The sequence below is a fragment of the Anolis carolinensis genome, unplaced genomic scaffold (genome assembly GCF_035594765.1).
Source record: "Anolis carolinensis isolate JA03-04 unplaced genomic scaffold, rAnoCar3.1.pri scaffold_10, whole genome shotgun sequence".
In the NCBI taxonomy this organism is placed as follows: Eukaryota; Metazoa; Chordata; class Lepidosauria; order Squamata; family Dactyloidae; genus Anolis; species Anolis carolinensis.
In genome coordinates, this window is record NW_026943821.1 from 24,915,796 (window position 1) to 24,942,974 (window position 27,179).

The window sequence follows — 27,179 nt, forward strand, 5'->3', positions numbered from 1 at the left end:
GAAATAAAGCCCGGCTACTCACTGGAGGATAGGATACTAGAGGCATGAGAAGACAGGAAAGCTTAGAGAAGAGAATGATGCTGGGGAAAATGGAAGGATGTTAGGGATTCCTCTTCTTCAGAAGAGGAAGGAGAGCAGGAAAGTGTTCATGAATCTGAGGGTGAGTTGGAATCAGAGGAGGAGACTTTGCAAGTACCCACATTTCAGCAGAGACGTCGTTCAGCTAGAATAGCTTCCAGAAATGCAGCTGAGTAATTGGGATCTGCTCTAGCAGCTGTGAGGGGACTCAGGGCTATAAAGCAGAAGCAGGTGCAGCCAGCTCTTGCTGGTAACAAACTGACTAATGCCTTCGCTCCCCGTGTGCCTGCTCCCAGTCTGCATCTGGATGTATTGCTGTTTCTTTGTCTGAAGTAAGACTGCTATTTGATTTGGGACTGTATCAGAGACTAAGAACTGCATTTGCCCTAAGACTTCCTTGCTCCTTTTGCATTATTCCACTGAGTGTGCTGTACTTTATGTTTTGCTGAAGTAAAGCAATTTTCATTTACTTATCACAGTGTCTTAAGGCTGTTCTCGAAAGACAAAACAGGACAAAGGAAAAAGGAAGAGGGGCCGACCAAGGGCAAGGTGGATGAATGGTATCCTTTAAGGGACTGGCTTGACCTTGATGGAGCTGGTGGTGGCCATGGCCGACTGGGAGCTCCGGCGTGAGCTGGTCCAGGAGGTCACAAAGAGTCGGAAGTGACTGAATGAATAAACAACAACAACACCAGCAGACTGCTGACTTCAAGATTAGGTTGCGGAGCTGACCTTAAGGTTGCCGGTTCGAATCCAACCTGGGAAGAGTGCAGATGAGCTCCCTCTGTCAGCTCCAGCTCCATGCGGAGACGTGAGAGAAGCCTCTTACAGGATGGTAAAACATCCGGGTGTCCCCTGGGCAACGTCCTTGCAGACAGCCAATTCTCTCACAGCAGAAGCGACGTGCAGTTTCTCAAGTCGCCCCGGACACGAAAAAAAAAGTGTTTCTGTTCCTTTCCATTCCTGAGAGAGTGATTTGTCCAAAGGCACCCGGTAGGTTTCCATGGCCTCCAGAGTCCTCATCAAACTCTCAAACAATAGATACAGTAGAGTCTCACTTATCCAACATAAACGGGCCAACAGAATGTTGGATAAGCGAATATGTTAGATAATAAGGAGGCATTAAGGAGAAGCCTATTAAACGTCAAATTAGGTTATGATTTTACAAATAAATCACCAAAACATCATGTTATACAACAAATTCGACAGAAAAAGTAGTTCAATACGCAGTAATGCTATGTAGTAATTACTGTATTTACGAATTTAGCACCAAAATATCACGATATATTGAAAACATTGACTACAAAAATGCGTTGGATAATCCAGAACGTTGGATAAGCGAGTTTTGGATAAGTGAGACTCTACTGTAGCTTTAGGGAAAACTGGGGGTTTTTTTAAGCCATTGAATGAAATGTGAGTATGTGGAGGTCATGAGGTCTCGGTTGCGCTTCTGATGCATAGCGCACACGCCACATAAAATTGCTCCTAATGCGCAGCTGGAATCTGCCGGAGGAATGCAAGCCTTTCGGATTAGAAATCCTGAAAAACTATAGAACAAAACAAAAGGGAGGGTCTGTTTATGTTTGTGTACATTGTTGTGAAGGTGGCAAAGCATGTGAAGCACAGCCGTGCCGCTCTTCACACGTAATGAGTTAAAGGTTCATCAGAAACCTGTTAGAACTTGGCAGAGGTTTGTTTGAAGCTGTATTTACGGACACTCCTCGAAAATGGAAGATGTTCTTCGTATTTTCGGGGCAGAGCTATAAAAATTGTTTTTGACACTAGCCTTCTCCTAAGGCTTGTCAGAAACCTGCCAGCTTGTCAACAAACTCTACATTGTGTAACTTCTCTGATCTCATTCCTAATGCACCTTGCCCTTGTCCTTTCAATTCTGAAAAGAGGCTCTGTCCTTTTTGACATAACACAACAATTCACTCACTAAAAATAGCCATGACGGCTGTCTGGATCTATATTAAAGTAGAAAAAAATATATAGTTAAACATACCAATGATCATGAAAAGTCTGGAAAATGGATGGCCTGGCAACATCATGTAGTTATCCGGGTAACCATGGAACAGTAAACATGTTAAACGTCTTTCCACAGATACTTGTTTTTGCTGTTCACAGAGTTGTTGTGTGTTTTCCGGGCTATATGGCCATGTTCCAGAAGCATTCCCTCATGACGTTTTGCCCACATTTATGGCAGAGATCCCCCAGGGCAGTCACCCACAAACCCTGACAGTATTCACAGTTGGCCATGTTGGTTCTGTGTGCCGAGTTTGGTCCAAATCTGACGTCGACTGGGTTCAGGGCTCTCTGGATAAGAGTGAACTACAACTCCCAGATGCAAGATCAATCACACCCAAAGCATGCCGACATGCACAGTTGGCCATGTTGGGTCTGGCCTATACCCGGGAAACCAGTCCTAACCATCCCCGGCACCACAGATCACTTGGCCATCCCAGATACCCTACAACGGATTGGTATCAACACCTAGAAACAACAACCTATTCATCTAACCCTAAAGATATTGTTAGATGACTGGTATCCAGGAGCTACTCTAAGAAGAACTTATACAAATGTTATATTAATTACTAGCTGTGCCCGGCCACGCGTTGCTGTGGCGTTGTCTGGTGGTGTTGGTGAGAAATTGTTGAGGTAGTGGTGGTATTGAATGTCTGTTGTATGGTTGTCTTTATGTTTAGTATGCATTTGGTTGTTTGTGTACTGTGAAAGTGGTGAGGGTAGAGGGGGGTCTATGTCCCTGTGTAGTATTGTATAGTATTTATACGTTGTGCATGTGTTGTGAATGCTTGGATTGTGTCCTGCTGTATAGTAGAAAGGGTTGGGCTGGATGGCCCTTAGGGGTCTCTCCAAACTCTTGTGCCTGTCCCCTGGGCTGAGTGTGTTGCTACGAGACCAAGTGGGCGGAGCTTAGCCTTCTAACTGGCAGCAATTGGATAAAAACAATTATTCCTCTCCCTCTAATTAGGACTTTATTTTTCTTTTCTTTTTGTTGTATCAACCTAGAGGCGTGGATGATGGGTTGTGTTGTCAAATTTCGAGGTTGGGGGGCCTGTAGTTTTGTTGTTTTGTCCGCTGCCCTGATGCCATCACTCTTTTATATATATAGACTGAACTTTCTTTTTCCACGCTCCAGCAACACTTGAGAACACTATCAAGAGGGCAGTAGATTCTGCTTATTTTTCATTTACTCAAGTTGACAAGATTGAAATCAAACTAGAGACTACAACAGCTTTATGTTAAGGCTTATGTGAAGGGTTGCCTTATTGTACATCTGCATGTTAAGAACTGTATTTGACTCAATTCAATGCTGAGACAGCAATTTTGATTGTTATCAAGTCAACTGTAAGACTTTGGTTTTTATTTCTATTTGACAATATTGGCACTTAAACCATAAATAGGAATAGTTTTTCCGTAATACCTTTGCAAGTGTTGCTAAGTGTATTCCTTTGTGTTTAGAACTACACTAATGTAGTGAATGAGAATACAAATAGTGGATACCTTGAGTAAAGTATTCATTGCAATATACACTACTAGTAAACGTAAGAGATTCCATAGGGACGGGGCTATGATCTACCACTGTTTCTAGCCAAACCCAGTTTATATTAATGTTAAATACGACACCATAATTCCCTTCGTTTGCAGCTTGTATAACAAGTGCCACTAAAAGTTGTTTATATAGAAGATAATATTACATTACCTACAGTACTTACATACTATATACCATACTTTCCTTTTTTTTACGTTTCTCTGTAGATTATAGACACCTGCGTTTTTAAGGTACTACAAGTCCCATCATCCGTGGCAAGTATAGTCCAGATCCATCCTTGGTGGGGGTTACAGTGGTCTCTGGATGTAGGTCAAGTACAACTCCTGTAAATCGTGGTGAATTCTCCCCAGGGCCAGCCCTAGGTATTTTTCAAGTGTAGGCGAACAGAATTTTGCCCCCCCCCCCCCTCAACCAATCACTGAAAAATAAAAGCGTTGGATAAGCGAACATGTTGGATAATGTCGGGCCACTGGAAGGCCCAAAGGAGGAGGAGGCGGGGGGTGCCATCTTCCTGGGGGGCTCAACTGCGCCCCTGGGACGATGGCGCCACAGGCAAGTGCCTAATTCGCCTCGTGGTTGGGCCGCCCCTGATTCTCCCCAAACCTCTTTGTTCAGTTGCTGATCAATGCCTCTTTGAACTGTGTGCCTTAGGAAAGGGTAGGAAAGGGTTAAGGGAGAGGCAGTGGGCGGGGTCATGCAAATTAAGGAACCCTGGAGTCAACTTATACCTGAGTATCTACAGTATTCTCTCACTTTTGGTGGGACATGCAACTGAATCTCAGACATGACCTGGAACAAGACCCGAGATTATCGCCATACACCCCATATATCTATCTTTTGTTCCTGCTGGATTTGCCTCCTGTTGAAATATGCACACACGGAACATTTTTCTCCTGCCCAAATCTAGGAGGCCCTTTCTTGGGAGGTGAGCAAATCCATTTGCGGTCTCCTTCATCCAAATTCCGCCAAAGCTTTGACATTTGGGATGTGTTGAAACCTCTGGAAGAGCGGCCCTTTCCTGTTGTTATTCGGAGGGAGGGAGAAATCAAAACTGGGTGTGAAGTTGAATGCGAGACAGGACTAATTGGACACAAGTTTTCAATTATCAGCTTGGATTACAGATTTTTGTATGTGTTCATTTTATCCTTTTACATTGCTTGCGCTGTGCCAAAGGGGATGGTTGGAGCCCTTCAGATGCCAGGAATGAAAGATCTAACTAGAAATATTCATAGATATTGGCCGTCTGTAATTCCCATCATCCCTTAACATTGGTTGAGTGTGCCAGGGCTGGTGGAAGTTGTAGTCTAACAATACAAGGAGTTGCACACAGCCCATAAACCAATGGTTCCCAACCTGTGGTCCGTGGTCCGCAAGAACCAAAATATAGTCCGTGGCCTCACCATTATTACTACGGATAACAACAGCCCAACCAAAGAATGTTTTTTTCTTGGTGTTTCTAGGATTATTTGGGGTGCTGATTCAGGAAATGGCATTGGATAGACCACATCAGCTTTAGATTATTAAATATGGTTTTCTGTGGGCGAGCAGATGGTGACTACTATATCAGAAACTAGAGCTAATGTGGGCTATCCAATGCAATTTTCTGAATCAGCACCCCAAATAACGAATCTAAACCGAATCTAAAATTGACCCAAAAACTGATTCGTAACCTTTTTGGTACTAAATGTTGGAGAGTGGTGTCAGAGGGTTAAATAGCTCCGAACCTGCCTGATTTATTGGTGAGTCAGGCCTCTCACCAATTCATCTTCCGTCAGACCGCTTAAGCAACGGGCTACAAGCAGCACCGACAAACGACACCACAATCGTAATTCAGCTGATCCCAGCGGTTCTAAGGCTTTATTATATACAACTATATACAATTACAAAGTCCATTGCTCATAGGACCCACACTTTCCCAAGCCGATCTCCTCTGTGAAGCGGTTCTGCCGGCAACTCCCACATTCTATAGCAGAATGACAAATATCCTGTCTGGACTTCTGAGACCAGAAGGCTTGACCTATTGGCTAGGCAGGCTATCAATCAAGCTGGCCTGCCATTAACCTGTGTGCTGCTGGAAAGCATGCCGGAATACACAGTTGCAAAAACCCAACAGCAACAACACTTGATTCAACATTTCACACTTACACCAAAATACACCAACAAGTGGTCCCTGGTCAAAGTGGTCCTGGCCAAAGTGGTCCCTGGCCAAAGTGGTCCCTGGTAAAATGGTTATTAGTTCAGTGGTCCCTGGTCAAGTAGCCCCTTGTCAAAGTGGTCCTCGGTCGAAGTAGTCCCTGTTCAAGTGGTCGCTGGTCAAAAAAGGTTGGGAACCACTGCCATAAAGGGAAGGAAGGAAGGAAGACTATTTTCATACTGATTAATATGTTTTTTATTTTCAATTTACATACTCATTAAAACAGCGAAACAAATCTATATACATGTATATTGTTCCGAGTGTGTACAATTTCATTTCCGCAAGTAAAGCATTTCATGGAAAAGTTGTTGGTGCCTGAAAACGTCTTCAGATGCTTCCCTCTCCTGTGTCATTTCAGTAAGAAAACCAAAACCTCTCGTTTGTACCCTAATCATGCAGGAAGGAGTTGCCACTGTTTTAGGGCAACTGTATTAGCTGGAAAACGTTAATCCGTTAAACGCTGTGAATTAATTGATTAACCTTGAGAGCAGATTAACGGCAGCATTTTTGTCAGGACTTGCCTGCCTTTCCCCTTGTTATAAAAGGTAGAAACTCAAAGGTTACCTCCTACTTGAAATATCTGGAATGCTCCGCTCATGAAAGGCATTTGAATTCTTCGTGCTCCTGACCCGTTGCAGCATTGTGCTTGTACTTTCCTTATAATCTTTTCTATGTGTTTGCTTTTTAGCTTGCTGCAACTGACTTGGGCCAGAATACATTGGGTTACGTTCTCTGTGTGAAATCAGAAAGACTGCTGTATATATTGTCGCCCTGTTTGATCTTTTGAACTGAAGTAAAAAATACTGTTAATTGTTACACAAGCCTGAGTGACACTGTATTATGCTGAAGGGTTTATCTTGATTCAGAAACGGTGGTAAAGCTTCTATTTATTTATTTCTACAACCTGCAACAAGTTCCATTGTTGAACAACTTTGAAATCTAGGGACCATTTTGAAGGCCCCTCGCTAAACTGCAAATCCCATGATTCTGCAGGAAACATACATAGGATTTAAAGTGGGATAGCAGTGTTGTAAAATGTAGTGTAACTGTTGGAGACTAGCCCGGAGGGGAAGTAAAGGAGAGAATTCCAGGAGAGCAATAAAACAAGCCTTTTATTATTATCACAGATGATGATAAGGCAAAACAGCCGTAGGTACCCACTTCAGTCGGTCCGTACCATGCAAATGGCCGTCGCAACATGTGCGTAGCAAACAAAGAATTTTATATCTCGGCTTATCTAAAATTGACCAATGGCTGAGGATCTTCCTCACCTTCCACACCCACTTTGGCATAAGTGATACCTATGACCGCACTTGTTGATTTCGAGCTAACTTTTAGTTTTGGAACTTTCTGGAGAAAGGCACCAACTCACAGGAAGGGAACAGCACATGCACAGGCAAAGCTACATAATAATAAATAAATAAAACTTTATTTATACCCCGCCACCATCTCCCCGCGGGGACTCGGGGTGGCTTACATGGGGCAGAGGCCCAAACAACATAGGACAAAATATAGGCAACATAATACAAATCATACTATAAAAAGATAAAACAGTAACACAATATATCAATTAAAACAAAAATACAGGATAAAAAATGCATTTAAAACACATAAATGGTAAAATTGTAATAAATACAGGATAGATCAGGGGTCCCCAAACTAAGGCCCGGGGGCCGGATGCGGCCCTCCAAGGTCATTTACCTGGCCCCTGCCCTCAGTTTTATAATAAAATATTTTATATCAGTTTTAATAATATAATATTATATATACATATAATATTGATAGTAATATTATAATGTAATACAATGTAATACTAATAATAATACCATATAATAATATTAATTATATATTATATATTACATGTAATATTACTAATAATATTACAGTATAGTGGTATAATTCAATATAGTAATATATAATGCTAATATTGTTCTATGCTAAACTATAATATATTGTATATACATATAAATTGTAACCCGCTCTGAGTCCCCTTCAGGGTGAGAAGGACAGTATATAAATGTAGTAAATAAATAAATAATAATAAATAAAATTTTGACTTAGGCTCGCCCAAAGTCTGAAATGACTTGAAGGCACACAACAACAACAACAACAACAACAACAACAACAACCCTAATTAACTTGACTATCTCATTGGCCAGAAGCAGGACCACACTTCCCATTGAAATCCTGATAAATGTATGTTGGTTAAAATTGTTTTTATTTTTAAATATTGTATTGTTCTTTCATTGTTCTTGCTGCTGCTGCTGTTGTTGTTGTTTTTGCACTACGAATAAGACATATGCAGTGTGCATCGGAATTTGTTTGTATTTTTTTTTCAAATGATAATCCGGCCCCTCAACAGTCTGAAGGATTGTGGACCGGCCCTCGGCTTAAAAAGTTTGAGGACCCCTGACATAGGCAATAGTTTACTATTTTCCTGACTTATGATCCCTACATAACTTTTTTAATTATTTGTCATTATCTTACTTCTTGATGAGTAAGGTCTACTGCAGTCCTTTCATTCAGTCTTCAGTTTACAGACGTTGGAAATGCCTTTTTGTTGTAAAGCACACACCGGGTGAAAAGGGTGAAAGCTATTTGTTTAATTGTTTGCAAATTGGCGTAATTGCTTGCAAATGGGAAGCGAGGGTAGCATATTGATGGGTGACCTCCCATAACTCATCCGTTGAGCTCCAGCCTTGGACAAAGTTGCCGAGTGAGCACACAGCCAGTTTGTGAGCCTTGCCGTCCAAATGAGGGGAGCCGCAGCCAGCCGTTCAAAATATTTGCTGTTTCTTAGGGGACACACACATGCACAGTAGGCCTTATTCTGATTTCTGCCATTAGAGTAAATTGGGAACCAGCGGGCTGGTGTGCCTGTTGAAAACACAACATGCAGAAAGGCCCATCCGCTTGCTATCCCTCATCAGTTCTAACTGAATCCAACAGCATCTAGGAAATGTTCTTTTTTTGCCACTATCGGGTGTTTCGTTGCTTTTTAAAGTGGTTTTCACTACCTTAGAAGTTTTTGATGCATTTGAAATTATTTCCTTGCTCTTTTGGCTTCAAACCATTTCCCATTAGCTCTTTGTGGCATCGTTCTTTCTTGTCAAGCACCTGAAAGTTGAACAATCTGCAATCGCTCCAAGAGTTGAGTGTGATGCCTGTAGACCGTCCACGTTTCGCAGGCGTAGAGCAGGGTTGGGAGGGGAATGGCTTTATAAACAAGCACGTTGGTCTCCCTATGGATGTCCCGATCCTCAAACACTCTCTGCTTCATTCGGAAAAATGCTGCACTCGCAGAGCTCAAGTGGTGCTTGCAGAGCTCACCGCTTGAGAAGGTTGCATAATGTCATCTTGTAGAGATGCGATTTTCTTCTTCCTCGGGAGGAAAGGCTAAGCCCTTGCCGATCTATCCTGCAAAAACGTCTTTCTCTTTCCTTGTGTCCCTTGAAATCTGTGAAGTACGGATAAATCTAAAAATAGCAGCAATCAGTTCTCCGCAATGAGAGTTCTTCAGTATGCAACTAGCTTAGGTACCCAGGTCTTTTGTAATGTTATATATTTGAAGTAGTCAGTGTTTGGTTTCAGGTTTTATGAATGGTTCCAGTAGAAAATGCATCAAGATGTGGGTAAACTACAACCCCCGTCATCATCTGTCATTGTCACAAACCATACTAGTAGATAGAGTTGGTCATGATGGGTATGTGTGCCAAGTTTGGTCCAGATCCATCTTTGATGAGATTCACAGTACTCTCTGGATGTGGGTAAACAACAACCCCCGTCATCATCTGTCATTGTCACAAACCATAGTAGTAGTTAGAGATGGCCATGACGGGTATGAGTGCCAAGTTTGGTTCAGATCCATCTTTGATGGGGTTCACAGTGCTCTATGGATATGGGTGAACTACAACTCCCATCATCATCTGTCATTGCCACAATCCAAATTAGTAGATAGAGTTGGTTATGATGGGTATGCGTGCCAAGTTTGGTCCAGATCCATCTTTGATGGTATTCAGGGGCGGTTCAACCATTAGGCGAAGTATGCTGTTGCTGAAGGTGCCATCCTCTAGGGGGCGCTGTTGAGGCACCTCCGCCCAAGCGCGCCCTATATCCCAGTTCAATGTTTGGTGCTAAATTCGCAAATATAGTAATTCCTACATAACATTACCATGTATTGAACTGCTTTTTCTGTTGATTTGTTATGAAACATGATGTTTTGATGCTTAATTAAGCTGCCCCGAGTCCCCTTCGGGGAAGATGGAGGCGGGATATAAATAAACTTATTATTATTATTATTGTTATTATTATTATTAATTTGTAAAATCATAATGTAATTTGGTGTTTAATAGGCTTTTCCTTAATTTCTCCTTATTATCCAACATTTTCGCTTATCCAATGCTTTTATTTTTCAGTGATTGGTTTGGGGGGGGGGGGGTGCCAAAATTCTGTTCGCTTACAACTGAAAATTACCTAGGGCCGGCCCTGATGGTATTCGCAGTGTTCTCTGGAAATCCAGCACAAATGTTCTACAGTTGCAAGCTTTGTTACGGGGGAACTTTCCCCCAAATGTGTGCCTTGATCTTGCAAGACCGAGCTCAAGCGATGCTCTCTGGCAGACACAACACGTTCCACGTTCGTGCGTGGAGAAGCTTGCTTGTGTGAATCAAATGCCTTCCCCTTGCTTGGCGCACTTTGATCTGCCAGCGCTTTGTGCAAAGCGAGCGTGGAAAGCGGTTGGGTGCAAACACGCAGCCCCAAAGTCCCAGCTATGCTAATCTCCAGCTATTCAACGATGGAATATCTCATTACCATGCTCCCAATCCAATATCGAGCCTTAATCTCTTTCAAGGGGTTCCAAATTACCAGAGGCTACATTTTTCTCATGACTGCTGAACTCATAAGCTTTAAAACACTAAAACAAAAAGAATGTTAATGTTATCTCTCTCTTGCTCTCTCTCTCTCTCTCGTTTCTTAATTCTCTTCCATTGCTGAGATGCTATTCAAAGGTGTGGATAGCTATAATGTTCTTTTCGGACAAGATATCGCATGTAAGCTATTCAAACACACATGCATACCTACTAACCTTGATTATAGAGAGCCCAAGGACCCAAGAGGGAATTGTTTTATATCATTAAGTTGGCTAGAAAGCTGCAGTCACCACTATTTTCTGAGTAACGATTCTCCAAAATTCCTGATACGGAATTAGGAGGGATGATCTCATCCAGTGTGATGCATCCAATTATTTTAAAAGTGGCAGAGTATTAAGGAAACGGCAGCCACATGGGACACTTCCAGTGCTTAAGTCGACCAGTCAGAAGTCATTAGGCAACTATTCTGTCTTTCCTTCTTAATAGAATTTTAATAGTAAGGGGAAAAAACAGTTGAATAGAGCAGTGGGAAAATATAGGAAATGTACATCTGGACAGCCCACAATTTTTTAAAGATACATGGCAATCTAAGTGGAAGTATCTATCCATGTTTGTATGTATTCTCCAAGATACCTTCTACTGTGACTCCCACCGATGATGGATCTGGACAAAGCTTGGTATACAGACCCAACATGAACAACCGAAAATACTGGTGGGGTTGGGGAGATTGACCTGGGATGATAGGAGTTGTAGTTCACTCACAATCATAGAGCACTCGGAACTGAACTGACAATGGATCTGGACCACACTTGGGAAACATAGCCAAAATTGGGCTGGATGGACCTGGGATTATGGGAGTTGTAATTCACCCGTATCCAGAGAGCACTGTGAACCCCATCAAAGATGGATCTGGACCAAACTTGGCATGCATACCCATCATGACCAACTCTAACTACTAGTATGGTTTGCGGCAATGATAGATGATGATGGGAGTTGTAGTCTATCCACATCCAGAGGGCACTGTGAACCCCATCAGACATGGATCTGGACCAAACTTGGCATGCATACCCATAATAACCAAACTTGGCACGCATACCCATCATGACCAACTCTAACTACTACTATGGTTTGTGGCAATGACAGATGATGATGGGGGTTGTAGTCTGTCCACATCCAGAGATCACTTTGAACCCAAGCATCATCAAAACATAGGGTTTGCTGTTTTCCCTTTCTGCCAAAAATATCAGGATCATACTTGTTCCATCTCCAGGAGTTTGATTTTACAAGCTGCCCATAGTTGTAGAAATAGCACCTGTTTGCGTTTGTTCCAGGGTTGCTGCAGATTCTGCAGCTCTCTGGTGGTTAGCTATTAGTAGAGTTTGTAGCCAGCTCAGCAAAGTCTTTGCTGCTTGCAGCTTGCAAATGTATCTTATTGTTTTGGAGACTGCCCCTTTTCTTGGGGAGGAAAGGCTCCTTTTTGAGAAGCCTCTTGCCTTCTAGACTGAAGAAAAAAAATGTCAGATGTGCTTGTGTGGCCAAGCCAGGCCAACTCTGACAAAGCCATCGTAAGTACTGACCTGCCTTTAAAACCAGTGCTGAGCATAAATAGGGTAAGACTTGTTCTTTCTAAAAATAGTAGCTTAGCACTGGGGCAGAGAATATCTCAGGATCTCTCTGCCACTGGAGGAAGTTCCACCTACTTGGCCTCAAAAACTAGCTTGGAGCTTAGTTAGTTATAGACCTGCTCTTTCTGATAGCTCAGGGCTAGGGTAAAGAGGATCTCAGGATCTCTTTGCCTTTGGCGGAAGTTAAACCAGCAACTAAAGGGGAAAACCAAGAAAGGAACATCTGCAAGGTTTTATAAGTTGACTGTTTATATTTGCAACCTTAACTACGTGTGACAAGTCTGCCATAGACTTTGTGAAAATAAAATTTTGTTTGATTGTTCAACTCAAAGTGCCTTTGGTTACTGGGATTTCCAGAGCTTCTAAGTAAGGCCCCGCAGTTCACCTGGGCAAAGGAAGAAGCACATCTCGAAGCTTTAAAGGGTGCCTGGGTGTGACGGCATAATACTGTAGCTACTGAACAATGCTGATGCAAGAAAAACTGGATTTAGAATTAGAAGAACACTTGGCGATTTAGAAATTGTTTTGTGGCATGTCATACATAGTAGCAGCAGTGCTCTTGTGCTTGGGAATGCTTACTGCAAAGGAGGTATGCGTATGGAAAACTAAATGTTAGCAATGAAAATCCACACAAATTGTTCAGGAAAGATCTGTAAGCTGAACATTTGCTTCCCGCTGGCAGCTGCTCCTAAGACTTTCCCAGAAAATCCATGCCGATTTTCCATCCCTGCTGCCATTTCTTACATGTATTCCTCCATCTAAATCATTTCAAGAGGGTTCCTGTGGAGGGGAGCATACCTTGACTCTGAGCACATGCGCGGCCTCTTCCAAAGCGTTCAGCTTCATGTCTCCAGAAGGAGAGAGAATAAAATATAAAATGGTATCAAATGAAGGACACGTTTTGACGACAATCTATCCGTATGTTAGGACCTCCATTGTGTCTCAACTCTACGGAACCTCTTGTTGAGTACGGCCATTTGGTTCTCTAGCTAGTTTGCACGAAAACAAGACCAAAACTTAGCAGACTTTTCATGGCCATGTTGTGTGTTTTCCGAGCTGTATGGCCATCTTCCGGAAGGTATAACCTCTGAGGATGCCTGCCACAGATGTGGGCGAAACATCAGGAGAGAATACTTCTGGAACATGGCCAGACAGCCCAGAAAACTCATAACAACCCTTAGCAGACCTGGCTAGTCCCTATGAAGAATGCCCAGAGACTTACCGTATATACTCGAATATAAGCTGACCCGCGATTGGTATTGTTACATTTATTATTTTACTCTATTTATTATTATTATTATTATTATTACATTTATTATTTCACTCTATTATTATTAAAAGCATACATAAGCACATTTACATTGAAAAAGATGAAAACAATGATTTAATCAAAGTTGAACATTCATATCTTAAATTACAGTTTGATGTACAGATTCAAAAACATTTAAACTACTAAGGCCTCAATTAATGTAATTTGATTGGTATCGTGGCTTATATTCTGGTCGGCTTATACTCGAGTATATATGGTAATTTTATTGGTATCTCGGCTTATACTGGAGTCAATGTTTTTCCAGATTTTTTTGTGGTAAAATTAGATGCCTCGGCTTATATTCGGGTTGGCTTATACTCAAGTATATACGGTAATTTTATTGGTATCTCAGCTTATACTGGAGTCAATGTTTTCCCAGGGTTTTTTGTGGTAAAATTAGGTGCCTCGGCTTATATTCGGGTCGGCTTATACTTGAGTATATACGGTAATTTTATTGGTATCTTGGCTTATACTGGAGTCAATGTTTTCCCAATCTTTTGTGGCAAAATTAGGTGCCTCGGCTTATATTTGGGTCGGCTTATACTCGAGTATGAACAGTAATTTGATTGTTATCTCGGCTTATACTGGAATCAATGTTTTCCCAGTTTTTTGTGGTAAAATTAGCTGCCTTGGCTTATATTCGGGTCGGCTTATATTCAAGTGTATACGGTAATTTGATTGGTATCTCAGCTTATACTGGAGTCAATGTTTTCCCAGTTTTTTTGTAGTAAAATTAGGTGCCTTGGCTTATATTCAGGTCGGCTTATACTCAGGTCGGCTTATACATGAGTATATACGGTAATTTTATTGGTATCTTGGCTTATACTGGAGTCAATGTTTTTCCAGATTTTTTTGTGGTAAAATTAGATGCCTCGGCTTATATTCGGGTTGGCTTATACTCAAGTATATACGGTAATTTTATTGGTATCTCAGCTTATACTGGAGTCAATGTTTTCCCAGGGTTTTTTGTGGTAAAATTAGGTGCCTCGGCTTATATTCGGGTCGGCTTATACTTGAGTATATACGGTAATTTTATTGGTATCTTGGCTTATACTGGAGTCAATGTTTTCCCAATCTTTTGTGGCAAAATTAGGTGCCTCGGCTTATATTTGGGTCGGCTTATACTCGAGTATGAACAGTAATTTGATTGTTATCTCGGCTTATACTGGAATCAATGTTTTCCCAGTTTTTTGTGGTAAAATTAGCTGCCTTGGCTTATATTCGGGTCGGCTTATATTCAAGTGTATACGGTAATTTGATTGGTATCTCAGCTTATACTGGAGTCAATGTTTTCCCAGTTTTTTTGTAGTAAAATTAGGTGCCTTGGCTTATATTCAGGTCGGCTTATACTCAGGTCGGCTTATACATGAGTATATACGGTAATTTTATTGGTATCTTGGCTTATACTGGAGTCAATGTTTTCCCAGTTTTTTTGTGGTAAAATTAGGTGCCTCGGCTTATATTCGGGTCGGCTTATACTTGAGTATATACGGTAACCCAATACAATGGGACCTTTTTCTCTCTGTTTACCCAGGAAGCCTATGAAGCATTCCCTTGACTCTGCTCCAGCTCCTGCTTGTGCTCAGATGGCTGAGAGGGTGTTGAACTTTATTAAAACATATGTCTGGAATCTGTTCTAAGCGCACAGAGAGGAGTCTCCCTTGCAGCGAATGTGTTCGCGCGGTGTTCGCTTTACAACCGCGCAAAAGCCTGTCAAAGTTTCCACTGTAAATCCAGTATTTTCGGGGGTTTTAAGCTTCGCTAATAAAAATATGAAATTTCTATTTGAGGCTTGGGTAAATGGGGCTTTTGTGTCTCAGCCCTGAAATTCTTGTGATCCGGCATAAAGCGAGGGCTAGCAAGACAGGGGGAAAGGGAGAGTTTAAGGCAGGGCCTTATGAGACCATCTAGATGGCTTTTGGAGGTCACTTTCCATACCTATGGTTTTATGAGATTGTCTAGATGGTCTTTGAAGGTCTCTTTTCTTAGCTATGGCCTTATGAGATCATCTAGATGGCCTTTGAGGGTCTCTTTGCTTAGCTACGGCCTTGTGATACTATCTAGATGGCTTTTGGAGGTCACTTTTCTTACCCATGGTCCTATAAGACCATCTAGATGGCTTTTGGAGGTGACTTTCCCTACCCATGGTCCTATAAAACCATCTAGATGGCTTTTGGAGGTCACTTTTCTTACCCATGGTCCTATAAGACCATCTAGATGGCTTTTGGAGGTCACTTTTCTTACCCATGGTCCTATAAGACCATCTAGATGGCTTTTGGAGGTGACTTTCCTTACCCATGGTCCTATAAGACCATCTAGATGGCTTTTGGAGGTCACTTTCCTTACCCATGGTCCTATAAGACCATCTAGATGGCTTTTGGAGGTGACTTTCCCTACCCATGGTCCTATAAGACCATCTAGATGGCTTTTGGAGGTCACTTTTCTTACCCATGGTCCTATAAGACCATCTAGATGGCTTTTGGGGGTGACTTTCCTTACCCATGGTCCTATAAGACCATCTAGATGGCTTTTGGAGGTGACTTTTCTTACCCATGGTCCTATAAGACCATCTAGATGGCTTTTGGAGGTGACTTTTCTTACCCATGGTCCTATAAGACCATCTAGATGGCTTTTGGAGGTGACTTTCCTTACCCATGGTCCTATAAGACCATCTAGATGGCTTTTGGAGGTCACTTTTCTTACCCATGGTCCTATAAGACCATCTAGATGGCTTTTGGAGGTCACTTTTCTTACCTATGGTCTTATGAAATCGTCTAGATGGTCTTTGAAGGTCTCTTTGCTTAGCTATGGCCTTATGAGATCGTCTAAATCAAGGGTCCCCAAACTAAGGCCCTCCAAGATCACTTATCTGACTTCTGTCCTAAATGTTAGACTTAGGGTTGAACTAACTCTGAAACGACTTGATGGCACACAACAACAATGCTAATTTTGGACTACAGTAGAGTCTCACTTATCTAACATTCACTTATCCAACGTTCTGGATTATCCAACACATTTTTGTAGTCAATGTTTTCAATAGATCGTGATTTTTTGGTGTTAAATTCATAAATACAGTAATTACTACGTAGCATTACTGCATATTGAACTACTTTTTCTGTCAAATTTGTTGTCTAACATGATGTTTTGGTGCTTAATTTGTAAAATCATAACCCAATTTGATGTTTAATAGGCTTCTCCTCCATCTCTCCTTCTTATCCAACATATTCGCTTATCCAATGTTCTGCCGGCCCGTTTACGTTGGATAAGTGAGACTCTACTGTATTTCATCATAGTCCAGCCCCCCAACAGTCTGAAAAGTTTGAGGACCCCTGGTTTAAGGGGATCTTCTTTGAAAGGAAGCTTTCCTTATTTTCCTCATTTTCAAATTCAAGTTTGTGTTTGGAGGGCTGTGCTTTGAAGAGCGGTTGTGTAAGAGCAGGCGTTTTCCAAGCCCCGTATTCTGTCCAAAAAAGTGGGTTATACGCTTTCCAATGAATCATCTTAGCCTGGCAAGACTCCCATAGGCAGTCCTGTAGGAGCGGGCCGTTAAAGGGGCCGTTCGGCAAACCCCACGGGGGGCTTTATGGCTTCATGGAGAGGCTTCCAAAATGGCTCGGGGCTACGTTTGGAAGCTCACTGTGCTTCTAAAATATGAAAAGACGAGAATGTGTCTTCATGTTGTTCGGGTCAGGACGTTTCCATATGATGTTCATTCAGTCTACTATGTTCATTCCGAGCAAGTCCCAGAATGATTTTGGCTTCTCCAGAGGAAAAACGTGTCCTCCAGCCTTCCAATGCCTTCAGTTGTTTGGGGTGACTGGCAAAGCAATGCCAGCCCTATTTGTGCTCCATTAAATGTCTTGGCTCATCAACATCCCATATTTAACACCATCCAGGAAGAATTTCTTAGGTGTAGGGTGACTCGGAGGTCTCTCGTTCTTAGGGTTGCCATGAGTCAAAGTCAACTTGAAGGCACTCAACATTAATAAAGCCAGTTTGGCACTCCGGGTAGGCTGGATTCCTCGTCATCAGGCATCATGACTAAATAATAATAATAATTGGACACAGGCGGAACTGGACAATTTGGACAGAAAAACAAGAAAACTCATGACCATTCATCATTCCCTGCACCCTCACAGTGATGTTGACCGGCTGTATCTGTCTAGAAGATCAGGGGGCAGAGGACTCTTACAAGTAAAACAAGCAGTCAAAGAAGAAGAACATGCCCTGGCAGAATATGTCAAGCAAAGTGAAGAACCTGCTTTGATTGAAGTCAAAAATCAGAAACTCCTCAAAGCACAGCAGACAAAAAACCAGTACAAGAAAACCACACTACAAACTAGAGCTGACAGCTGGCATAACAAAACATTGCATGGAAAGTTCCTTGACAAAATTGAAGGGAAAGCTGACAAGGAGAAGACCTGACTCTGGCTCACGAATGGGACCCTGAAGAAGGAGACAGAAGGCCTGATCCTTGCAGCCCAGGAGCAAGACATCAGGACAAAGGCCATTCAGGCCAAAATCGAAAAATCAGCTGATGACCCAAAATGCAGACTGTGCAAGGAAACCGACAAAACCATTGATCATATCCTCAGCTGCTGTAAGAAAATCACACAGACAGACTACAAACAGAGGCACAACTATGTGGCCCAAATGATTCATTGGAACGTATGCCTCAAGTACCACCTGCCAGCAGTAAAGAACTGGTGGGAACACAAACCTGCAAAAGTATTGGAAAATGAGCACGCAAAGATACTGTGGGACTTCTGAATCCAGACTGACAAAGTTCTGGAACACAACACACCAGACATCACGGTTGTGGAAAAGAAAAAGGTTTGGATCATTGATGTCGCCATCCCAGGTGACAGTCGCATTGACGAAAAACAACAGGAAAAACTCAGCCGCTATCAGGATCTCAAGATTGAACTTCAAAGACTCTGGCAGAAACCAGTGCAGGTGGTCCCGGTGGTGATCGGCACATTGGGTGCCATCCCAAAAGATCTCAGCCGGCATTTGGAAACAATAGACATTGACAAAATTATGATTTGACAACTGCAAAAGGCCACCCAACTGGGATCTGCGCGCATCATCCAAAAATACATCACACAGTCCTAAACGCTTGGGAAGTGTTCGGCTTGTGATTTGTGACACGAAATCCAGCATATCTATCTTGTTTGCTGTGTCATACAATGTCGTTATGTCAATAATAATAATAATAAACCAATATAGGCTGGTGACATGAACCATGGATGGAACATGGGGCAGATATTGGGACCTTTAGTTGGTTATCCTTGACATAATGAAATGAATGTTTTATATATATACTAGCTGTGCCCGGCCACGCGTTGCTGTGGCGAAGTATGGTGGTATGGGAAATAAAGTATTGAGGAATTGGTGGTAGTTAAGGTCAAGGGTCCCCTGGGCTGAGTGGGTTGCTAGGAGACCAAGTGGGCGGAGCTTAGCCCTCTAAACTGGCAGCAATTGGATAAAAACAATTATTCCTCTCCCTCTAATTAGGACTTTGTTTTTCTTTTCTTTTTGTTGTATCAACCTAGAGGCATGGATGAGGGGTTGTGATGTCAATTTTCGAGGTTGTGGGGTGTTTAGTTTTGTTGTTTTGTCCGCTGCCGTGATGCCATCACTCTTATATATATATATATATATATATATATATATATATATATATATATATATGGTAATGAAATTTCGGCCTAGGACAAAACAACAAAACTACACATCCCAGAAACACTAAACTTGCCAGCACAACCCCTCATCCATGCCTCTACGTTCATAAAATAAAAAGAAAAGAAAAATAAAGTCCTAATTAGAGGGAGAGGAATAATTGTTTTTTATCCAATTGCTGCCAGTTAGAAGGCTAAGCTCTGTCAGGGGAAAACCTTTACCCTTTACCTTAACTACAGTAGAGTCTCACTTATCCAACACTCGCTTATCCAATGTTCTGGATTATCCAACGCATTTTTGTAGTCAATGTTTTCAATAGATCGTGATATTTTGGTGCTAAATCCATAAATACAGTAATTACTACATAGCATTACTCCGTATTGAACTACTTTTTCTGCCAAATTTGTTGTCTAACATGATGTTTTGGTGCTTCATTTGTAAAATCATAACCTAATTTGATATTTCATAGGCTTTTCCTTAATGCCTCCTTATTATCCAACATATTCGCTTATCCAACATTCTGCCGGCCCGTTTATGTTGGATAAGTGAGACTCTACTGTACCACCAATTCTTTAATACTTTATTTCCCATACCACCATACTTCGCCACAGCAACACGTGGCCGGGCACAGCTAGTATGTGTGTGTGTGTGTGTGTGTGTGTGTGTATACATATATATATATATATATATTTGAAACTTCCCCCTTCCTTTTGACGGTGTCTGGCTTCCTTCACCGCTCACCTTATGTGAAACTTGGCGGATGGTCTTCAGGTGAGACTCACCGGGCCGGTTGCCAATGCCCAGGGAAGAGATGGTACCCAAAGGCCCTTCTGAAAAGTGGAGAAAAGAAAGAAAAGCAAACACTGCAGAGGGGGAAAAACGAGTTATATATTATTTTTGAAAAGGGGTTAATGGACAAAACAGGAGGGAAATGGTCACATGCTTTAAACCCACAAAATCCCTTCGTTAAATCTGGGCTTGTCAGTCATTCTTATAGGGCAAAGCGAGGGCAGGGAGAGGGGAGAGGCTCAGCTTATTCGAGGGGAGCAGTTCAGAAAGGTCTCCCTTCACTTGGGCTTCTCTTCCTTTGCCTTGACAGTTGGCGTTCTCCATCCGTCCTCAGAACGTGGCCCTCGTCCCTGGCGATTGACAGGCGGACCGACAGAGGTGGGACCTCTCGCGGCTTCGAGGAAGGTATGGACGGGTCTTCTCGTTCTTTTTTGTGACAGAGAACCAGAACATCTCACAGTAGGACGTTTGTTTATTGGCATCTCGGTGGTGAAATTCCTCTAAAAAATATAATACTAAGATATATTTTTGACGGCGTTTCAAGATATATTTTTTTCCTCCCATGATATTAATATCTTAGGAAACATGTCCAAACTATTCAAGTCCTGCAGGGAAAATAATTAAATCGGGATCTTCATAGTTGAAAACCCATACTTAGCTTGGTAAGGTAAGACTTTACTTTGGACAGCAGTTTTAGGAAGAGAGTGGCATGACTTTCCCACCACAATTATACAAGTCGAATAGGAAACAGATTGTCTTAGCAAGTTACGGAGGTTAACAATGGTTGGTAAAGCCATCTCGATCCTGGTTTGCAGACATGGCTTCATCGTGGTTTAAGAATTCCAATAATCATGTTTAATCATGGGCCTTGCATCACATGATGTCTCTGCTTGGATTTGGTGTTGTGTCTCCCCCGTCTAATACTATCATCCCATTTTTTTGAGTTGAACTTCATGTATCCTCCTAACCTTGAACATACTTGCCTCATTTCATCATCATTGATGTTAAGTCCAGATCCGGAGTTGACTGGGTTCAGTGCTGTCTGGATAAGGGTGAACTACAACTCCCAGATCCAAGGTCAATCACCCCCAAACCAGGCCCATATGCACAGTTGGCCATGTTGGGTCTGTGTGCCAAATTTGGTCCAGTTTTGTAATTAGTGAGGGTCGCAATGGTCTGTGAGGCGAATCGCATGAAGGTACTGAAAATCTCATAATCCTTGGTCAATCCTCCCTCAAACTGCTGCAGGGTGTAAAGTGTATCATTTGGGATATGTGTGCCAAGTTTGGTTCAGTTCTGTCATTTGTGGCAATTGAAGTGTTCTCAAGAAATGAGTGAAGGTACTGGAAGTCCCATCATTCTTGGTCCCCTCCCCAATTTGCCCCAGGATGGAAAGCCAACCCAGGATTTTATAGTATATTTATCATAGGTGACCTTATTTGTTTTATGACTCGTTTTATTGTTGATTGACTTGCTTTATTGTTGTGTTTTTATATTGTCTGTTGCCTGGGCTTGGCCCCATGTAAGCCGACCTGAGTCCCTTCGGGGAGATGGGACGGGGTAAAAAAATAACATTATTATTAAATTATTATAAAGGGGTTCTTGGGGGTTCTGTGTGCCATGTTTGGTTCAGCTCCATCACTGGTGTGTGTCGCAGTGGTCTGTGGGAGCTGAAGCGATTGAAAGTACTGCAAATCCCATCATCCATAACCCATCATCCCCCATACGGCACCAGGACATAAAGTGGGTCATGGGAGTTAAGTGTGCCAAGTTTGGGCCAGGTCTGTCACTGGTGTGTGTCGCAGTGGTCTGTGGGAGCCGAAGCAATTGAAAGTACTGCAAATCCCATCATCCATGGGTCATGGGAATTAAGTGTGCCAAGTTTGGACTAGGTCCATCATTCCTGGCGGTCACAGTGGCTTGTGGAAGTGGCGGCTAATCAGAAAACTGCCACATACCCAGGTACATACACACACATACCTACATCCATACAAACACACCCCACCTTCTTCCATGGAGATATTGCAATGATCACACGTCCCTTAATCCTCGCACCATCGAACCTTATGCTTTGGGCTTGGTTCCACCTCTTCCACATCTACATTTGCCGGTTGTTGGGTTTAGTCCAGATCCGTCGTCGGCTGGGTTCAGAGTTCTCTGGATAAGGGTGAACTACAACTCCCAGATCCGAGGTCAATTACTCCGAAAACAGGCCTGTGTGGCCATGTTGGGTCTGTGTGCCATGTTTGGTCCAGGTTTGATGTCAGCGTTCAGTGCTCTGGATGAGGGAGAACTACAACTCCCAGATCCGAGGTCAATTACTCCGAAAACAGGCCTGTATGCACAGTTGGCTATGTTGGGTCTGTGTGCCAAGTTTAATGTGTGCCACGTCCATTAATCCTCGCACCATCGAACCTTATGCTTTAGGCTCCTTATGCTTTGGGCTCCTTATTATTTGGGCTCCTTATTCTTTGGGCTCCTTATGCTTTAGGCTCCTTATGCTTTGGGCTCCTTATGCTTTGGGCTCCTTATGCTTTGGGCTCCTTATGCTTTGGGCTCGTTATGCTTTAGGCTCCTTATGCTTTGGGCTCCTTATGCTTTGGGCTCCTTATGCTTTGGGCTCCTTATGCTTTAGGCTCCTTATGCTTTGGGCTCCTTATGCTTTGGGCTCCTTATGCTTTGGGCTCCTTATGCTTTAGGCTCCTTATGCTTTGGGCTCCTTATGCTTTGGGCTCCTTATTATTTGGGCTCCTTATTCTTTGGGCTCCTTATGCTTTAGGCTCCTTATGCTTTGGGCTCCTTATGCTTTGGGCTCCTTATGCTTTGGGCTCCTTATGCTTTGGGCTCCTTATGCTTTGGGCTCGTTATGCTTTGGGCTCCTTATGCTTTGGGCTCCTTATGCTTTGGGCTCCTTATGCTTTGGGCTCCTTATGCTTTGGGCTCGTTATGCTTTGGGCTCCTTATGCTTTGGGCTCCTTATGCTTTGGGCTCCTTATGCTTTGGGCTCCTTATGCTTTAGGCTCCTTATGCTTTGAGCTTGGTTCCACCTCTTCCCCAATCTACATTTGCACCATTCCATTTTTGCCGGTTGTTGGGACACATGGGTAAGACTGAGGAGGCCGTCTATTGCAAAGCCCGGCGGGCTGGCACATGGTGTTGAGGCCGCTATGAATGGAACAGGTTGTCCTCTAAGGACGCCCGGGGCCCCACTTCTGCCTGGGTTTATTATGTAGCAGAAAATATCCCTGTTTCCGCCGCTTTGCCTTTGCCAAGGCCCTTTTTTGGACACCTCTCTGGCAGGTAACCTTAGCCTCCTCCGTCTTGCTCTTGGCCGAGAGCGAGGCATCCGAGGTCCCCCTCCCTCCGCTTGCAGAAATGTAGCTTAATGTAAACCTCGCTCTGAGGCAGCTTTTTCTCATTTTTAAACTATTTCATATCAATTGCTGGCCTGGCGTTTGTTTTCTTTGAATTTTGGTTGGGAAACCGGTCTACATTTCTCAGGATATCTCTTTAGGAATCTTGGCAAAAGCCCGGGCCCGTATCTTTTTGAAAAAAGGCTGCAAATGTAAAACAGAAGGGAGATATTAAAAGAAGCATAAACAACTTTCTTTTCTTCCCTTTCCTTGCCCTCTGCCACCCCAAATTCAGTGGGAAAGGGGAGAATATATCTCTTTTTTCTGTATTTCTCTCTTTCTCCGATCACGCTTCTGTCCCTGAGATGGATGGGTTAGAGCAGGGGTCCCCAAACTTTTTAAACAGGGGGCCAGTTCACGATCCTTCGGACCGTTGGAGGGCCGGACTATAGTTGGCCACTGAGCAATAATAATAATAATAATTAATAATAATAATAATAATAATAATAATAATAATAATAACAATAACAATAATAATAAAAAAGAGGGTTGGAAGAGACCCTTTGGGCCATTGAGTCCAATTCCCTTCTGCCTTTGTGTACCAAAAGCACAAGCAAAGCACCCCTGACAGATGGCCACCCAGCCTCAATGATGATAATAATAATAATAATAATAATAATAATAATAATAATAATAATAATAATAATAATAATGGTTGTAAAAGAAGAAGAGACCCCTTGGGTCATTTAGCCCAACCCCCTTCTGCCTTTGTGCACCAAAAGCACAAGCAAAGCACCCCTGACAGATGGCCACCCAGCCACAATGATAATAATAGTAATAATAATAATAATAATAATAATAATAATAATAATAATAATAATAATGGTTGTAAAAGAAGAAGAGACCCCTTGGGTCATTTAGCCCAACCCCCTTCTGCCTTTGTGCACCAAAAGCACAAGCAAAGCACCCCTGACAGATGGCCACCCAGCCACAATGATAATAATAGTAATAATAATAATAATAATAATAATAATAATAATAATAATAATAATAATAATAATAATGGTTGTAAAAGAAGAAGAGACCCCTTGGGTCATTTAGCCCAACCCCCTTCTGCCCTTGTGCCATGGGGGGCCGGATAAATAGCTTCGATGGGCCACATCCAGCCCCCGGGCCTTAGTTTGGGGGCCCCTGGGTTAGAGGGTAAAATATTGGGGGGCAGAACCCTTTTGAGGCACAAATCTTGTGCTTGTTTAGCAAGAAGCGATGAGATACATTGATTTCAGAAGGAGACATTTCCTTTTGTTTACCCCTTGTGCTCGGAGACATAATTACTGTATATACTCGAGTATAAGCCTAGTTTTTAAGCCCTTTATTTAAGACTGAATAAGCCCAACTCGGCTTATACTCAGGTGAGGGTTCTGGTTGGCTTATATTTGGGTCAGCTTATACTCAAGAATATATGGTACATTTATTATATTTCTCTATTATTATTGGTATTATTATATTTATTATTTTTCTCTATTATTGTTGCTACTATTACATTTATTTTACTCTATTTTTATTATTAATAATACATTTATTATTTCACTCTGATCTTATTATTATTATTATTATTGCATTTATTATTTTACTGTAATTATTATTACATGTATTATTTTACTCTATTATTATTAAAAGGATACATAAGCACATTTACATTGAAGAAGATGAGAATGATTTGATCAGAGTTGGACAGTCTTATCTTAAATTTGAGCTTTATGTAAATATTCAAAAACATTTAACCTACTTATGCCTCGATTAATGTAATTTTATTGGTACAGTAGAGTCTCACTTATCCAAGCCTCACTTATCCAAGTTTCTGGATTATCCAAGACATTTTTGTAGTCAATGTTTCCAATATATTGTGATATTTTGGTGCTAAATTCGTAAATACAGTAATTACAACATAACATTACTGTGTATTGAACTGCTTTTTCTGTCAAATTTGTTGTAAAACATGATGTTTTGGTGCTTAATTTGTAAAATCATAACCTAATTTGATGTTTAATAGGCTTTTCCTCAATCCCTCCTTATTATCCAAGATATTCGCTTATCCAAGCTTCTGCCGGCCCGTTTAGCTTGAATAAGTGAGACTCTACTGTATCTGTTTTTATTTCTGAAATTTCCCACCCTTGGCTTATACTGGAGTCAATGTTTTCCCAGTTGTTTTGTGGTAAAATTAGGTGCCTTAGCTTATATTTGGGTCGGCTTATACTCGAGTATATACGGTAATTTTATTGGTATCTCGGCTTATACTGGAGTCAATGTTTTCCCAGTTCTTTTGTGGTAAAATTAGGTGCCTCGTCTTATATTCGGGTCGGCTTATACTTCAGTATATACAGTAATTTTATTATCTCAGCTTATACTGGAGTCAATGTTTTCCCAGTTTTTTTGTGGTAAAATTAGGTGCCTCGGCTTATATTTAGGTTGGCTTATACTTGAGTATATACGGTAATTTTATTATCTCAGCTTACACTGGAGTCAATGTTTTCCCAGTTTTTTTGTGGTAAAATCAGGTGCCTCGGCTTATATTGGGTCAGCTTATACTTGAGTATATACGGTAATTGTTAATGTGGGATTCGTGTATTGATAGTGTTTAAATACAATTTGTGCCATGCTTATATTCGGGTCATCTTATACTTGATTACATACGGTATGTAGTATTACATGCTGTTGTGTGTTTTCTGGGCTGTATGGCCATGTTCCAGAAGCATTCTCTCCTGACATTTTGCCTACATCTATGGCAGGGATCCTCGGAGGTTGTGAGGATGCCTGCCATAGATGTGGGCAAAATGTCAGGAGAGAATGCTTCTGGAACATGGCCATACAGCCCAGAAAACACAAAACAGCCCTGCGATTCCGGCCATGAAGGCCTTCGACAACACATGACATGTTGTGTCAGAAATGATTGAGAACATGCTTCACCCAACATTGCGATGTTCCCCTTCCAGATAGGAATCACTCCTCCTTCCCAATTTGTTTTTCCACGGTCTGCTATTGCTAGAAACATAAACATACGCATAAGCTCCTGTGTCTCGTGAACTTTGGAAAAGATCCCGTACGGTTCAGAGAATAAATTCTGCATGAAGTTTGCTGTTGTGCAACCAAGTTTGGCATCTGATGCCATAAGGCCTTTCCTTCCCAATTGTCTCCTCTCAAACCTCCTTCCACACAGCGGAGTAAAATCCCACATTTTCTGCTTTGAACTGGGATATATGGCAGTGTGGACTCAAATAAAGCAGTTCAAAGTGCCTTGATATTCTGGGTTATATGTCTGTATGGAAGGGCCTCTCCTGCGTTCTCTTCTGACGTTTCACCCACATCTATGGCAGGCATCCTCAGAAGTTCTAAGGTCTGTTGTAAGCTAGGTAAGTGTGGAAAGTCCAGGATGGAAGAAAGAGCTCTTGTCTGTTTGAGGCTAGTGTGAATGTTGCAATTGGCCAGCTTGATTAGCATTGAATGGCCTTGCAGATTCAAAACCTGGCTGCTTCCTCCCTGGGGCCATCCTTGGTTGGGAGGTGTTAGCTGGACCTGACTGTTTCCTGTCTGGATTTCCCCTGTTTTCAGAGTGTTGTTCTTTATTTATTGTCCTGATTTTAGAGGTTTTTTTAATACCGGGGGCCAGATTCCCTTTTGGTGGCCTTTTAATTAATTAGTTAATG

General features: G+C 42.0%; 1 protein-coding gene across 2 annotated transcripts in view; it reads left to right on the forward strand.

Moving 5' to 3' along the window:
* col8a2 (collagen type VIII alpha 2 chain) overlaps window positions 1-27,179 on the forward strand; it is a 186,535-nt gene that overhangs the window by 108,108 nt on the left and 51,248 nt on the right. The window contains exon 4 of one of the 2 annotated variants that reach the window (XM_062962289.1): window positions 20,433-20,527. The exons of the other annotated variant lie outside the window; for it this stretch is intronic. The gene's annotated coding sequence lies outside the window, so the exon portion shown is untranslated. The remainder of the gene's footprint in view (window positions 1-20,432; window positions 20,528-27,179) is intronic. 2 annotated transcript variants of the gene reach the window in all.